The sequence below is a fragment of the Bos javanicus genome, chromosome 15, assembly GCF_032452875.1.
Source record: "Bos javanicus breed banteng chromosome 15, ARS-OSU_banteng_1.0, whole genome shotgun sequence".
NCBI classification, from domain to species: Eukaryota; Metazoa; Chordata; class Mammalia; order Artiodactyla; family Bovidae; genus Bos; species Bos javanicus.
The window spans coordinates 46,389,461-46,406,472 of NC_083882.1; the positions used below are offsets into that span (position 1 = coordinate 46,389,461).

The window sequence follows — 17,012 nt, forward strand, 5'->3', positions numbered from 1 at the left end:
GAGCTATTTCAAACCCTAAAAGATGATGCTGTTAAAGTGCTGCACTCATTGTGCCAGCAAATGTGGAAAACTCAGCAGTGGCCACAGGACTGGAAAAGGTCAGTTTTCATTCCAATCACAAAGAAAGGCAATGCCAAAGAATGCTCAAACTAACTGCACAATAGGACTCATCTCCCTTGCTAGCAAAGAAATGCTCAAAATTCTCCAAGCTAGGCTTCAACAGTACATGAACCAACAACTCCCAGATGTTCAAGATGGATAGAAAAGACAGAGGAACCATAGACCAAATTGCCAACATCTGCTGGATCATAGAAAAAGTAAGGGGATTCTAGAAAAACATCTACTTCTTCTTCATCGACTATGCTAAAAGCTTTAACTCTGTGGATCACAACAAACTGTGGAAAATTCTGAAAGAGGTGGGAAAAACAAACCACCTGACCTGCCTCCCAAGAAACCTATATGCAGGTCAGGAAGCAACAGTTAGAACGGGACATGGAACAATGGACTTGTTCAAAATTGGGAAAGGAGTATGTCAAGGCTGTATATTGTCACCCTGCTTATTTCATTTATATGCAGGGTATATCATGCAAAATGCTGGGCTGGATGAAGCACAAGCTGGAATCAAGATTGCTGGGAGCAATATCAATAACCTCAGAGAAGCAGATGACACCACCCTCATGGCAGAAAGTGAAGAGGAACTCAAAAGCCTCTTGATGAAAGTGAAAGAGGAGAGTGAAAAAGTTGGCTTAAAACTCAACATTCAAAAAAAGGAAGATCATGGCATTTGGCCCCAGCACTTCATGGCAAATAGATGTGGAAACAATGGAAACAGGGACAGACTTTATTTTCCTGGGCTCCGAAATCACTGTGGATGGTGACTGCAGCCATGAAATTAAAACATGCTGGCTCCTTGGAAGAAAAGTTATGACAAACCTAAACAGCATAAAATAAAGCAAAGACACTACTTTGGCAACAAAGGTCCTATAGTCAAAGCTACTCTTTTTCCAGTAGACATAAATGGATGTGAGAAAGTGAAGAAGTGAAAGTGAAGTCGTTGAGTCGTGTCTGACTCTTTGCCATTCCGTGGACTGTAGCCCACCAGGCTTCTCTGTCCATGGGATTATCCAGGCAAGAGTACTTGAATGGGTTGGCATTTCCTTCTCCAGGGGGTATTCCTTACCCAGGGAATGAACCCAGGTCTCTCGCATTGCAGGCAGACGCTTTAACCTCTGAACCACCAGGGAAGCCCAGTATTTATGGATGTGAGACCTGAACCATAAAGAAGGCTGAGCACTGAAGAATTGATGCTTTTGAACTGTGGTGTTGGAGAATACACTTGAGAGTCCCTTGCACTGCAAGGAGATCAAACCAGTCAATCCTCAGTTCAGTTCAGTTCATTCACTCAGTCGTGTCCAATTCTTTGCGACCCCATGAACTGCAGCACACCACGCCTCCCTGGTCATCACCAACTCTGGGAGTTCACTCAAACTCATGTCCATCGAGTCAGTGATGTCATCCAGCCATCTCATCCTCTGTTGTCCCCTTCACCTCCTGCCCTCAATCCCTCCCAGCATCAGAGTCTTTTCCAATGAGTCAACTCTTCGCATGAGGTGGCCAAAGTACTGGAGTTTCAGCGTCAGCATCAGTCCTTCCAAAGAAATCCCAGGACTGATCTTTAGAATGGACTGGTTGGACCTCCTGGCAATCCAAGGGAGTGTCAAGAGTCTTTTCCAACACCACAGTTCAAAAGCATAAATTCTTCGGCGCTCAGCTTTCTTCACAGTCCAACTCTCACATCCATACATGACTACTGAAAAACTGTAGCCTTGACTAGACAGACCTTTGTTGGCAAAGTAATGTTCTGCTTTTGAATATGCTATCTAGGTTGGTCAAAACTTTCCTTCCAAGGAGGAAGCGTCTTTTAATTTCATGGCTGCAGTCACCATCTGCAGTGATTTTGGAGCCCCCCAAAATAAAGTCTGACACTGTTTCCATTGTTTCCCCATCTATTTCCCATGAAGTGATGGGACCGATGCCATGATCTTCATTTTCTGAATGTTGAGCTTTAAGCCAACTCTTTCACTGTCCACTTTCACTTTCATCAAGAGGCTTTTGAGTTCCTCTTCACTTTCTGCCATAAGGGTGGTGTCATCTGCATATCTGAGGTTATTGAGATTTCTCCCGGCAATCTTGATTCCAGCTTGTGCTTCTTCCAGCCCAGCGTTTCTCATGATGTACTCTGCATAGAACTTAAATAAGCAGGGTGACAATATACAGCCTTGACGTACTCCTTTTCCTATTTGGAACCATTCTGTTGTTCCATGTCCAATTCTAACTGTTGCTTCCTGACCTGCATATAGGTTTCTCAACAGGCAGGTCAGGTGGGCTGGTACTCCCATCTCTTTCAGAATTTTCCACAGTTTATTGTGATCCACACAATCAAAGGTTTTGGCATAGTCAATAAAGCAGAAATAGATGTTTTTTCTGGAACTCTCTTGCTTTTGCCATGATCCAGCGGATGTTGGCAATTTGATCTCTGGTTCCTCTGCCTTTTCTAAAACCAGCTTGAACATTAGGAAGTTCACGGTTCACATATTGCTGAAGCCTGGCTTGGAGAATTTTGAGATTATTTTACTAGCATGTGATATGAGTGCAACTGTGCGGTAGTTTGAGCATTCTTTGGCATTGCCTTTCTTTGGGATTGGAATGAAAACAGACCTTTTCCAATCCTGTGGCCACTGCTGAGTTTTCCAAATTTGCTGGCATATTGAGTGCAGCACTTTCACAGCATCATCTTTCAGGATTTGAAATAGCTCCACTGGAATTCCATCACCTCCATTAGCTTTGTTTGTAGTGATGCTTTCTAAGGCCCACTTGACTTCACATTCCAGGATGTCTGACTGTAGCTAAGTGATCTCACCATCGTGATTATACGGGTCATGAAGATATTTTTTGTACAGTTCTTCTGGGTATTCTTGCCACCTCTTCTTAATATCTTCTGCTTCTGTTAGGTCCATACCATTTCTGTCCTTTATAAAGCCCATCTTTGCATGAAATGTTCCCTTGGTATCTCTAATTTTCTTGAAGGGATCTCTAGTCTTTCCCATTCTGTTGTTTTCCTCTATTTCTTTGTATTGATTGCTAAGGAAGGCTTTCTTATCTCTTCTTGCTATTCTTTGGAACTCTGCATTCATATGCTTATATCTTTCCTTTTATCCATTGCTTTTTGCTTCTCTTCTTTTCACAGCTATTTGTAAGGCCTCCTCAGCCATTTTGCTCTTTTGCATTTCTTTTCCATGAGGATGGTCTTGATCCCTGTCTCCTGTATAATGTCACGAACCTCCATCCATAGTTCATCAGGCACTCTATCAGACCTAGTCCTTAAATCTATTTCTCACTTTCACTGATAATCATAAGGGATTTGATTTTGATCACATCTGAATGATCTAGTGTTTTTCCCCACTTTCTTCAATATAAGTCTGAATTTGGCAATAAGGAGTTCATGATCTGAGCCATAGTCAGCTCCCAGTCTTGTTTTTTTGCTGACTGTATAGAGCTTCTCCATCTTTGGCTGCAAAGAATATAATCAATCTGATTCCGGTGTTGACCATCTGGTGATTTCCATATGTAGAGTCCTCTCTTGTGTTGTTGGAAGAGGGTGTTTGCTATGACCAGTGCATTTTCTTGGCAAAACTCTATTAGCCTCTGCTCTTCTTCATTCTGTATTCCAAGGCCAAATTTGCCTGTTACCCCAGGTGTTTTTTGACTTCCTATTTTTGCATTCCAGTCCCCTATAATGAAAAGGACATCTTTTTGAGGTGTTAGTTCTAAAAGGTCTTGTAGGTCTTCATAGAACTGTTCAACTTCAGCTTCTTCAGAGTCACTGGTTGGGGCATAGACTTGGATTGCTGTGATATTGAATGGTTTGCCTTGGAAACGAACAGAGATCATTCTGTTGTTTTTGAGATTGCATCCAAGTACGGCATTTCGGACTCTTTTTTTTTTTTCATTTCGGACTCTTTTGTTGACCATGATGGCTACTCCATTTCTTCTAAGGGATTCCTGCCCACAGTAGTAGATATAATGGTCATCTGAATTAAATTCACCCATTCGAGTCCATTTTAGTTCACTGATTCCCAGAATGTCGACATTCACTCTTGCCATCTCCTGTTTGACCACTTCCAACTTGCCTTGATTCATGGACCTAACATTCCAGGTTCCTGTGCAATATCGCTCTTCACAGCATCGGACTTTGCTTCTATCACCAGTCACATCCACAACTGGGTATTGTTTTTGCTTTGTTCCATGCCTTCATTCTTTCTGGAGTTATTTCTCCACTGATCTCCAGTAGCATATTGGGTACCTACTGACCTGGGGAGTTCCTCTTTCAGTATCCTATCATTTTGCCTTTTCATACTGTTCATGGGGTTCTCAAGGCAAGAATACTGAAGTGGTTTGCCATTCCCTTCTCCAGTGGACCACATTCTGTCAGATCTCTCCACCATGACCCGCCCGTCTTGGGTGGCCCCACAGGGCATGGCTTAGTTTCATTGAGTCAGACAAGGCTGTGGTCTGTGTGATTAGATTGACTAGTTTTCTGTGAGTATGGTTTCAGTGTGTCTGCCCTCTGATGCCCTCTTGCAACACCTACCGTCTTACTTGGGTTTCTCTTACCTTGGACGTGTGGTATCTCTTTACAGCTGCTCGAGCAAAGCGCAGCCGCTACTCCTTACCTTGGACAAGGGGTATTGCCTCACCGCCGCCCCTCCTGACCTTGAACATGGAGTAGCTCCTCTCGGCTCTCCTGCGCCCATGCAGCCACCACTCCTTGGACGTGAAGTAGCTCCTCTTGGCCGCCGCCCCTGGCCTTGGATGTGGGGTAGCTCCCCTCAGCCACTTCTGCACCATCGCAGCCTGGCACTTTAAGCCGCCACCCCTGAAGGAAATCAATTCTCAACATTCATTGGAAGGACTGATGCTGAAGCTCCAATTCTTTGACCACCTATTGAGAAGAACAGACTCATTGGAAAAGACCATGATGCTGGGAAAGACTGACGGCAGGAGAAGAAGGCAACGACAGAGGACAAGATGGTTGGATGGCATCATCGACTCAATAGACATGAGTTTTAGCAAGCTCTGGGAGATGGTGAAGGACAGGGAAGTCTGATGTGCTGCAGTCCATGAGATTGCAGAGTCGGACACAACTGAGTGGTTGAACTACAACAACAAAATCCATTTGGGATGTCAAGAGCATTATAACCTCCATCTTATTTCTTTATACATTTCTTTTGTAAAATATTCTAATCTCCCTCTTGACAATGAAAGACTTTCACAGACTAAGGGAAAGTGCTAATCATGCCATCTTCATCTGCATCCTCATCTCCAATTTTGTTGTGCCTGATAGCTACAAACCCTGTGCTCTTTTCCTTCACCTCTAGACTCTAAGCCTTTCACGTTTAAGGAAGTCTGAAGATTAAAGGGAAACAGACTGGTAGAAACTGCCTGGTCACAACACATCATACTGGTCTTGAATTCTCAACATCCTTATTTATTTCAAAAATCCCTTTACCATACTGAGGAATGACACTTTTGAAGCTTGATCATACATTCAGCACAATTGCAGAACACCTATTATGGACAGTGTACTCTGACATTGTACCTGTCAGAGTACACCGCCCATGAACTACCACTATTAGTTTCCTATTGCTACTGTAACAAATTACCACAGATTTGGTGACTTAAAACAACAGGTTAATTCTCTTATAGTTCTAGAGGTGATATGTCCAAAATTGGGTCTTATGGGGCTAAACACAAATTATTGGCAAAGCTGCATTCCTTTTGGAGGCTCTAAAGGAAAGTCTGTTTTCTTGCCTTTTCCAGCATCTATAGGCTGCCCTCCTTCCTAAGCTCACAATCTCCTTCCATCTTCAAAGCTGTCAGTGACCAGTCAAGTTGCCCCCATGCAACATCACTCTACCTCTGACTCCCACACCTTCCTCTCATAAGGACCCTTCTGATAACATTCGTCACAACTGGATAACCCATAATAATCTCTCAATCTCAATATCTTAGTCACATCTGAAAAATTCTTTTTGCCATGCAAAGCAATATATTCACAGGTCCTGGGGATTTGAAAATAGATATCTTTTGGGGGGGTAGTCCTTTATTCATTATATCACACCTACTCATAGAATGAAAGAGAAATAACTCTTGGAGAGTCAGGAGGCTATAAAACCTGTGATTTTTTTAAACCTATTTTTAACTGAAATACAAGAGTTATACTACCAAAAGAAACAAAAAACAACACAAATTACACGTGTACAGCTCATGGAATTATTCCATAACAAACACATCAATTTAAACACTATGGAGGAAAACTTACAGAACATCACCAACTTCCTAGAATCATCTCGCTCACAACATGTCCTCTTCTAACAACTATACCCTCTCTAATCCAGAGGTTCAACACCATAGATGAGTTCTGTTTTTGAACAGGCAAACTGAATGATCCGGTGTAATTGTTTTGTGTCTGACTTCCACTCACTCAACAATGTTCAGGAAATTTATCTGTTACTAAATGGAGCTACAGTTGGGTTTTTCATCATTGTATACTATTCCATTATATATCACAATTCATTTATCCATTATACTACTGAAAAACATTTGAATTTTCTTCAGTTCATGTTTATTTAAATACTGCTGCTCTAAGAATTATTGCCCTGTTGGCTCAGAGGTTAAAGCCTCTGCCTGCAATGCAGGAGGCCTGGGTTTGATCCCTGGGTCCAGAAGACCCCTTGGAGAAGGAAATGGCAACCCACTCCAGTACTCTTACCTGGAGAATCCCATGGACGGAGGAGCCTGGTGGGCTACAGTCCACAGGGTCGCAAAAAGTCGGACATGACTGAGTGACTTTACTTTCACTTTAAGAATTCTTACACATGTCTTTTGTTGCATTTATTCACACATTTCCATTAGGTATATACCAGGTGAATAATTTTGGGGTCATAGTTTATCTACATACCTAGATATCTCTTCAACTTTAGGAGAGAATACCAGCCAATTTTTAAAGTAGCTGTACCAATTTATAACATTACTAGCAATATATGAGTGTTTCAGCTGTTTCTCATGTTTATTAACACTATTATCACTCTTTTAAATTTTAGCCACTCTGGACTATGTAGTACTAATAACTCACTGTAGTTTACATTTCCCTGATTACTACTGAGATTGGACATCCTTTACTCCTTGTGACTATTTGAATATTCACTTTTATAAATTGCCTGCTCAAGTCTGTCATCCATATTCATTTCGTGGTTATTTTATAGTTCTTTCCATATTCTGCATGTAGGCACTTTATCAGATATACGTGTTGCATAAAGACTTCTCTACCAAAAAAAAAAAAAAAAGTACATAAAATTGAAATTTGAATGTCAATTGATTTCTTATGGACCCAGCTCTTATTTCCAAACTTGTAACTATCAATTTACCCAATACAGGTGCCCCCTAAGCACATAAAGCAAAAATTAACAGGTATATAAAAGCTCACTTACATTGCTGGACAGATGATCCAGGCAGAAAATTAATAAAGAAATATGGGCCTTAAACAATGCACTTGATCAGGTTGACTTATTAGATACACAAAAAATATTTCATTCAAATAAAACACAATACATATTCTTTTCAAGTGCCCAAGGAACATTCTCAACAATAAATCATATGCAACTCCAAAAAACAAGTCTTAGTATATTTAAGAAAACTAAAATTATATCAAGTATCTTGTCTGACCACAACAGGATAAAACAAGAATATAACCAAAGAAAACTAGAAAAACCATAAACTTGTGATCTAAACAACATGCTACTAACAACAAATGGTTTCTTGAAGAAATCAAAGATAAAATCTAAAAAACAACCTCAAGACAATTGAAAATGAAAACACAATGCTCCAAAACCTATGAGGCAGAACAAAAGAAGCTCTAACAGGGAGGTATATAGTAATATAGACCTACCTAAAGAAAACAAACAAACAAAAAAGTCTCAAGTAAACAAACTAACCTTATCCCTAGAGGAATGAGAATAAAAAGTACAAACAAAACCTGAAGTTCGTATAAGAAAAATAATAAGCTTGGAGAAGAAATAATTGAATTAGATACTGCAAAATAAGTGAAAAGTTCAATGAAACTAAGCCAGTTCTTTGATGAGATAAAATTGATAAACCTCTAGTGAAACACATCAAGGAAGAAAAAGAGAGACAAAATAAATGAAATCAGTAAAGAAAGAGAAGCTACTAATAAACGTGGTTTTGTATTGCTCAACTTTACTGTTTTTAGATACTGGAATACACTCTTAAATAAATGTGGTTATATTGCACATCATTTTAAAGCACATTTCTTACTTTATGTTATTTTGCTAATGACATTACTTTCTGTGTATTTATTTTAGACTATGGAAATTATATTAGACAAAAAGTAAATTCTAGCAATTTTCTTATTCGAATTCAAAATGGGTTGTAAAGCAATTTGGAGAGTTTTATAAATATTTTGAGGTGTTTCAATATATTAATAATTGGTTCCTTTATACTATTTTTTAATTCATTTTACATTATAAAACTATTTTTCAGAAGAACAGAATTCATCAGTCTTGGTCAAAAGGCACAGAAAATGTTAAGAATACGTGGGCTGGATAATCAGCAAGGTTTCTTTCAAATGGATGAAGTTTATAGCTATTATCTCCTCCAATGGGTCTACTGTCCAACTTTTATCTGGCTTAAGGGTTTCTAAGATAGTGGGTAGGGAATAAAAGGATGAGCTTCCCTGACAGCTCAGTTAGTAAAGAAGCCTTCTGCAATGCAGGAGACCCTGGTTTGATTCCTGGGTCGGGAAGATCCCATGGAGAAGGGATAGGCTACCCAGTCCTGTAGTGGGCTTCCCTTGTGGCTCAGTTGGTAAAGAATCCACATGCTATGTGGGAGACCTGGGTTAAATCTCTGGGTTGGGAAGATCCCCTGGAGAAGGGAAAGGCTACCAACTCCAGTATTCTGGCCTAGAGAATTCCATGGACTATAAAAGAAAGTTCCAACTCCCAGTGATGAAGACATATGTCAGCTAGGGCAAGAGACAGACCCAAAGCAAAAGCAAGTCAGATACACTGCAAATACTACAGTCAGTGACATGTGTGAGTTCAGATTCATAAGAATTGGTTCATATTTTGATTAATAAAGATGTGGTTCAGCCTTCTGAAAGAGATGGGAATACCAGACCACCTGACCTGCCTCTTGAGAAATCTGTATGCAGGTCAGGAAGCAACAGTTAGAACTGGACATGGAACAACAGACTGGTTCCAAATAGGAAAAGGAGTACATCAAGGCTGTATATTGTCACCCTGCTTATTTAACTTCTATGCAGAGTACATCATGAGAAACGCTGGACTGGAAGAAACACAGCTGGAATCAAGATTGCCGGGAGAAATCTCAATAACCTCAGATATGCAGATGACACCACCCTTATGGCAGAAAGTGAAGAGGAACTCAAAAGCCTCTTGATGAAAGTGAAAGTGGAGAGTGAAAAAGTTGGCTTAAAGCTCAACATTCAGAAAATGAAGATCATGGCATCCGGTCCCATCACTTCATGGGAAATAGATGGGGAAACAGTGGAAACAGTGGAAACAGTGTCAGACTTCATTTTTCTGGGCTCCAAAATCACTGCAGATGGTGACTGCAGCCATGAAATTAAAAGATGCTTACTCCTTGGAAGGAAAGTTATGACCAACATAGATAGCATATTCAAAAGCAGAGACATTACTTTGCCAACAAAGGTCCGTCTAGTCAAGGCTATGGTTTTTCCTGTGGTCATGTATGGATGTGAGAGTTGGACTGTGAAGAAGGCTGAGCACCAAAGAATTGATGCTTTTGAACTGTGGTGTTGGAGAAGACTCTTGAGAGTCTCTAGGACTGCAAGGAGATCCAACCAGTCCATTCTTAAGGAGATCAGCCCTGGGATTTCTTTGGAGGGAATGATGCTGACGCTGAAACTCCAGTACTTTGGCCACCTCATGCAAAGAGTTGACTCATTGGAAAAGACTCTGATGCTGGGAGGGATTGGGGGCAGGAGGAGAAGGGGACGACAGAGGATGAGATGGCTGGATGGCATTACTGACTCGATGGACGTGAGTCTCAGTGAACTCCAGGAGTTGGTGATGGACATTGAGGCCTGGCACGCTGTGATTCATAGGGTCACCAAGAGTCAGACACAACTGAGCGACTGAACTGAACTGAACAATGATTTAAAATTTGTGATCCGAAACCACTATTACATTTACATTTGCACCAACCTATACAAATAAGGACAATGTTTGATGCTGTACATTTTCACCATGTGGATATTCCTTTTTTAAAGCAATGGATCAAATAACACTAGTGTCAATATTCAATTTCCCTGAATTTTGCAAAGAAGAAAATCTACCCAATTTTTACCAGTAGAAATTTAGGATGAATTTTCTGATGATGATATTATAGTAAAATGTGGAGATACTTGAAAGCTGTAAGAAGTAATCCCAAATAAATGAGACAGAGAGAATATTGCAATTTCTGGAATTTATTGTGAACTGTGGTTTGTATAATTTTCTGCCAACATATCCATATCTTTAAGACTTTTCCTAAAAAAAAAGACTTTTCCTATTTGCATAATTGTTGCTTCAGACTACGGAAATTTTTCAAAACTAAAATTAACAAGAAGTGTTCTCTGTTTATCTAAGAGGAAAACAGAATGACAAATATAAACATGCTTTCTAACAAACATGAATATGTATCTAGGGCTTCTGTAACAAAAATGTCACAAACTGGGCAGAAATTTACTATCTTATAGTTCAGAAGTCCAAAATCAACTTGCCCGCTAAGCCAAGCATTCTCTGAAGGATCTAGGGAAGAATCTGTTCCACATCTTGTGACAGGGACAGAGTAAAGGAGAGAAGTAGATGATTAAATAGTTAATCCCACTAGGGGATTGCAAATAGAAAAATATATGGGAGACCCCTGTAAGTTAATGATTATTCAAGAAAGCAGGTTTGCTTAACCACAAAACCAAGCAGGCTTGCTTAGCAACAAAACCATGAACAGAAGCAAGAGACATGCCCCAAACAAGAAAACAATGGTAGCATGAGCCCCACATCCTGACCAATGAACTCAGTAAGTTAGGACATGCTCTGTGCACACATAAAAAACAATAATTTGTGAACCTAGCTTGACCACGTAGGGACAAGAAAACTCCCCTGCCCAGCCTGGAGGAGAAACAAATGATGGAAGCATGACCTCTACTCAAGAATGATGAAGAAGTCTTTTTCTCCTCCTCCTCACTGTTTGATTATAAAACTGTAGCCCAGTAAGTTCTTAGGGTGCAGCAACCTCTCGTCTGCCTGCCTGTAAGTCTCACAAGCGTCCTATTCTAATAAATCAGTTCTTATCTATCACTTTGCCTCTCGCTGAATTCTTTCTGCACTGAGACATAAAGGACCACAACTCTTCAGAGCCTCCCAAAAGGACACTTGACAGTTTCACTTGCTCTTAAGTTTCTCATGTTTGCCAGAAAGCCTTGTCTTGCATTAGACAACTCTGATCTCTGCCTTCCTGGTGACATGGCATTGTCCTTGTATGTCTCTGTCTCTTCACAAGTGTTCTTTTTATAAGGACACCAGCCATTTTTGATTAGGCATCCATCCTAGTCCAGCTGCAGTCCATGCGGTTGCAAAGAGTGAGACATGACTGAACTGAGCAACTGAAGTGAACTAGACCAGTATGACCTCATCTTAACCAATTACATCTGCAAGGACTCTATTTCCAAAGAAAGTCACATCCTGAGGTATTGGGTGAAGGAGATACAGAGGTGTGGGGGTGGGTAGAACTTAGCATATATTTTTTTGCGGGGGGATACATCTGAATACATAACAAGGAACAATTTTGACTAAGTCATTGCAAATCAGCTGACACAAATGCTCAAAACCAGAAATTATGTTATTGTTCATTTCTTTAACACATAAATGCATATGTATGTTTTCCCCTTTAAAATAAAAAACACAGTGATGTAATTAAAAAAAAAAATGATGCAAAGAGCTGACTAATTTGAAAAGACCCTGATGCTGGGAAAGATTGAGGGCAGAAGGAGAAGGGGACCACAGAGGATGAGATGGTTGGATGGCATCACCGACTCGATGGACATGAATTTGGGTAAACTCTGGTAGTTGGTGACGGACAGGGAAGCCTGGTGTGCTGTGGTCCATGGGGTCGCAAAGAACACCACTAAACAAGTGAACTGAACTGAACTGATTTTTAAAATATTAAATCATTACTTTTTCTTTGAGCACAGTACTTTTTCTTCAACTAGGATGGTTATATGCACTTTGTGAATTAAAAATGTCGCCTGCCACATCAGTAAACAAACGATGTTGCAGCCATCAGCCAGGGCAGGCACCTCCTCTCCATCACAGTAAATCCCAAGGAAACTCAGGACAGAAACATAACCCTCCGCAGTGAATCATCAGACACTGCAGCCACTCACTGAATGGAGCAACCTGAGGAGACTCGGGATGAGAAAACAGGATCAGTCAGTCAGTCAGTTCAGTCGCTCAGTCGTGTCTGACTCTTTGAGACCCCATGAATTGCAGCACACCAGGCCTCCCTGTCCATCACCAACTCCCCAAGTTCACTCATCAGATCAGATCAGATCAGTCGCTCAGTCATGTCCGACTCTTTGCGACCTCATGAATCGCAGCACGCCAGGCCTCCCTGTCCATCACCTACTCCCGGAGTTCACCCAGACTCATGTCTATTGAGTCAGTGATGCCATCCAACCATCTCATCCTCTGTCGTCCTCTTCTCCTCTTGCCCCCAGTCCCTCCCAGCATCAGAGTCTTTTCCAATGAGTCAACTCTTCGCATGAGGTGGCCAAAGTATTGGAGTTTCAGCTTTAGCATCATTCCTTTCAAAGAAATCCCAGAGCTGATCTCCTTCAGAATGGACTGGTTGGATCTCCTTGCAGTCCAAGGGACTCTCAAGACTCTTCTCCAACACCACAGTTCAAAAGCATCAATTCTTCGGTGCTCAGCCTTCTTCACAGTCCAACTCTCACATCCATACATGACCACCGGAAAAACCAAAGCCTTGACTAGACCAACCTTTGTTGGCAAAGTAATGTCTCTGCTTTTGAACATGCTATCTAGGTTGGTCATAACTTTTCTTCCAAGGAGTAAGCGTCTTTTAATTTCATGGCTGCAGTCACCATCTGCAGTGACTTTGGAGCCCAGAAAAATAAAGTGTGACACTGTTTCCACTGTTTCCCCATCTATTTCCCATGAAGTGATCGGACTGGATGCCATTCATTTTCTGAATGTTGAGCTTTAAGCCAACTTTTTCACTCTCCACTTTCACTTTCATCAAGAGGCTTTTGAGTTCCTCTTCACTTTCTGCCATAAGGGTGGTGTCATCTGCATATCTGAGGTTATTGATATTTCTCCTGGCAATCTTGATTCCAGCTTGTGTTTCTTCCAGTCCAGCATTTCTCATGATGTACTCTGCATAGAAGTTAAATAAGCAGGGTGACAGTATACAGCCTTGACGTACTCCTTTTCCTATTTGGAACCAGTCTGTTGTTCCATGTCCAGTTCTAACTGTTGCTTCCTGACCTGCATACACATTTCTCAAGAAGCAGGTCAGGTGGTCTGGTAGTCCCATCTCTTTCAGAATTTTCCACAGTTTATTGTGATCACACAATCAAACGCTTTGGCATAGTCAATAAAACAGAAATAGATGTTTTTCTGGAACTCTCTTGCTTTTTCCATGATCCAGCGGATGTTGGCAATTTGATCTCTGGTTCCTCTGCCTTTTCTAAAACCAGCTTGAACATCACAAAGTTCATGGTTCACATATTGCTGAAGCCTGGCTTCGAGAATTTTGAGCATTACTTTGCTAGCATGTGAGAGGAGTTGACTCATACTATCCCCAAATGAAAGAGAAGGCAATGGCACTCCACTCCAGTCCTCTTGCCTGGAAAATCCCATGGACGGAGGAGCCTGGTAGGCTGCAGTCCATGGGGTTGCTAAGAGTCCTGCACGAGCACGACTAAGCGACTTCACTTTCACTTTTCACTTTCATGCATTGGAGAAGGCAATGGCAACCCATTTCAGTGTTCTTGCCTGGAGAATCCCAGGAATGGGGGAGCCTGGTGGGCTGCCGTCTATGGGATTACACAGAGTCGGAAACGACTGAAGTGACTTAGCAGCAGCCCCAAATAGCTGGGGTGCATTTCAAAACAATGAACTCAGTGAGCCTAGACTCTTGCATCTTCTCATACATAGAAAAGCACTAAATCCCTTGAGATATCTGGCTTTCTTTAAGAGTAATCTATTGATGCTCCAACTACCCTGTCCTCCCTGCAAAATCTCTTCTATTTTCTGCCCCCCACCCACTCCAAACCCCTTCTACAACCCCCTCTGCCACCATAGCCTCTCGGAGTTATCTTAGCTACTGTGTCGTGGGATCAAGTCCTCAGTTTTGTCTGCTAGACACAACTCTCAACTTTTACATTGTGCTTTTTCTTTTCCAGTCAACAACTTCAAGGAAAGAAAATTTTCACCACCTCTATTTCTTTCCTATCATTGCTATTCCATTCATTTGGCCATTACTACTGAAAATAATTTTCTTTTCAAAATGACACGCTCAGCGTGTCAGACGCACCCCCCCCCCCACCCCCCCCCCCCACCCCCCCCCCCCCCCCCCCCCCCCCGCCCGCCCAGAAAGAGCAGGTCCGACGGCCTGAAGGACTGGAACACCGCCAGGCACTTTCCTCTTCAGGTACTCACTCTACCAGCCAGCTCCGGGCGGAGCTTCAAGCGCGGGGTCATATGACGACTGTCGCAGCAACAGAGAAACCGTCAGCCTGCTCACTCCACACTAGGGGGCGCCTGGTTCCCAGGCAAACCTGGAGCGCTCGCTAGACCAAACTCCGCCCGTCTCTCCTCCTCCGGACGAGGTCCCGTCCCCGCCCTCCCCAAGGCTGCCAACGAGGCAGGCTCCGATACACATGCGCAAACACGTCCACCACGCAGCTACGTAAGGCGCGTGAGTCCTCTAAGCTCCGCTTCTCGGCCGCGTCTCTGAATTTCCAGTTCCGGCCTCACAGGGGCGGGGAGCAGCCGGTAACATGTGGCTGTCGTTCGCCCCCGCGATCTCCCACTGCCGCGTATACCGCCGCCTAGGCCTAGGTCCTGGGTCCCGCATTCACCTGTTGCAGAACTTGCTTACGGGACTGGTGCGACATGAACGCATCGAGGCGTCATGGGCACGCGTGGACTAGCTGAGGTGCTACACCGAGAAGGTAAGGGGCGTGACCCTCTTGTTCCTCTCCTAGGTCTGGCCTGAGGGGGCGGGATCCGACTGGAGTTGGGGAAGAATTGGGACCGCCCTGGTAAACAGTGCCGGAAGTCTCTTTCCTTCTTACCGTGAGCTGAACCTACTCTTGTGGCCCCTCAAATGGAGACCTGATTAGGACTGCGTGGTTAGAGGTAGCCTGAATTAGTGACATGCTTTGCTAGCGTATGGAATGAATACGTTGCAGTTTGGCATTAGAGGATTAAGATTGACGCCTCCTTTCTTGCTCGGATTTTGGTCAGTGATGTTGTGTCCTCACAGCTCATCGACTGTGGGAAGCTGGGAGACACCAACGAACGAGCAATGCGTATGGCGGACTTCTGGCTCACGGTGAGTGCATCCTGTCCACTTCCCAGATCTTATCCTTTGGTCCCTAAGTGGAACGGAGTTGTTAGAGGAAAGGGAACCGGGCAGAATTAAGGCAGGCACTTACGGACAAATGTGATGTATGTCCTACGTTGAGTTCAACGTGAATCTCAGTCTACGCAATTGTCTGTAATTGATCACTTTATAATACCACGTCAGAGGGTGAGGGAAGGGATGTGGGAGGGTGTGTGTTTGGACCCTACCTTTGGGGATGCTGAAAGTTAATGTCTCAGTGATGGTGCCTGACTCTGCTCTCTCCTGGAAAACTCTCCCCCTCTAGGAGAAAGACTTGATCCCAAAGCTGTTTCAAGTACTGGCCCCTCGGTACCAAGGTCAGAATGGCGGTTACACGAGAATGCTGCAGATCCCAAATCCGAATCAGCAGGATCGGGCCAAAATGGCAGTGATTGAGTACAAAGTGAACTGTCTCCTGCCCATTGCACGAAGAGACAGCAACCTTACACTCCTAAACCAGCTGCTTCAGGGGCTGGGCAGAACCAGGAAGCAAGCACCCGCAGCTCCCACCCAGCTCAAACACCAGAGGTTTAACTGAAGCCAAAGGGCATGTGGCCCCCATCAGTGCCCATGATCACAGGCCTTGGGAGCTCTATTAAGCTCTTAGAACTGGAGCTTGAGTTGTAAAATGGACTGTCTGATTGGAGTCTGGAGCCCAGAACTTTCTGAGAGCCAGATACCCTTTTCTTTGCACAATAGGTAAAAATCCATTGTATGTATGTAAACTGATTGTTTTCCCCCCTTTGGATTTCTGGAGAATGAGAACATCGGTCTGTATGAGGTAGTAAATTCATGGCATGTTTCCGGCTCTTAATCTGGGTTGTGTTGAATTAACACAGTTTGGTTTTTCTTCATGACTGATTATATGGGGCATGTATTCTGTAATTCCAAACTAGCCCCCATAGGTGATTGAGTTTTGTTATCTAGCATAGAGACTGAGCCCCTGGGATTTCTTAAAGATTACTTCCTGACAAGGGTAGGAGGATGAACATCTAGAAGTGAACTTTCTGTAATAATCTGGTACCCTAGGAACCTTCAAGGTTCCATTCCTCTGTTTCTGGACAGGATCACATGTTACCCTCAAGTGCTCCCCTCAAACCCTGAATGGACTTCAGAGGAGAGGACCATCAACCTGGCCAGGAGAGTGGAAGCATTTAGCAGAGGATGTTGACTGCAGGATAAGCTCCTTCTTTTTGGGGTGGGAATGGAGGGGTGAA

At 42.8% G+C, this 17,012-nt stretch overlaps 1 pseudogene; it reads left to right on the top strand.

Annotated features, from left to right (window-relative positions):
- Nucleotides 1-15,088: 15,088 nt before the first annotated feature.
- Nucleotides 15,089-16,609, top strand: LOC133226711 (large ribosomal subunit protein bL17m-like; annotated as a pseudogene).
- Nucleotides 16,610-17,012: the final 403 nt, after the last annotated feature.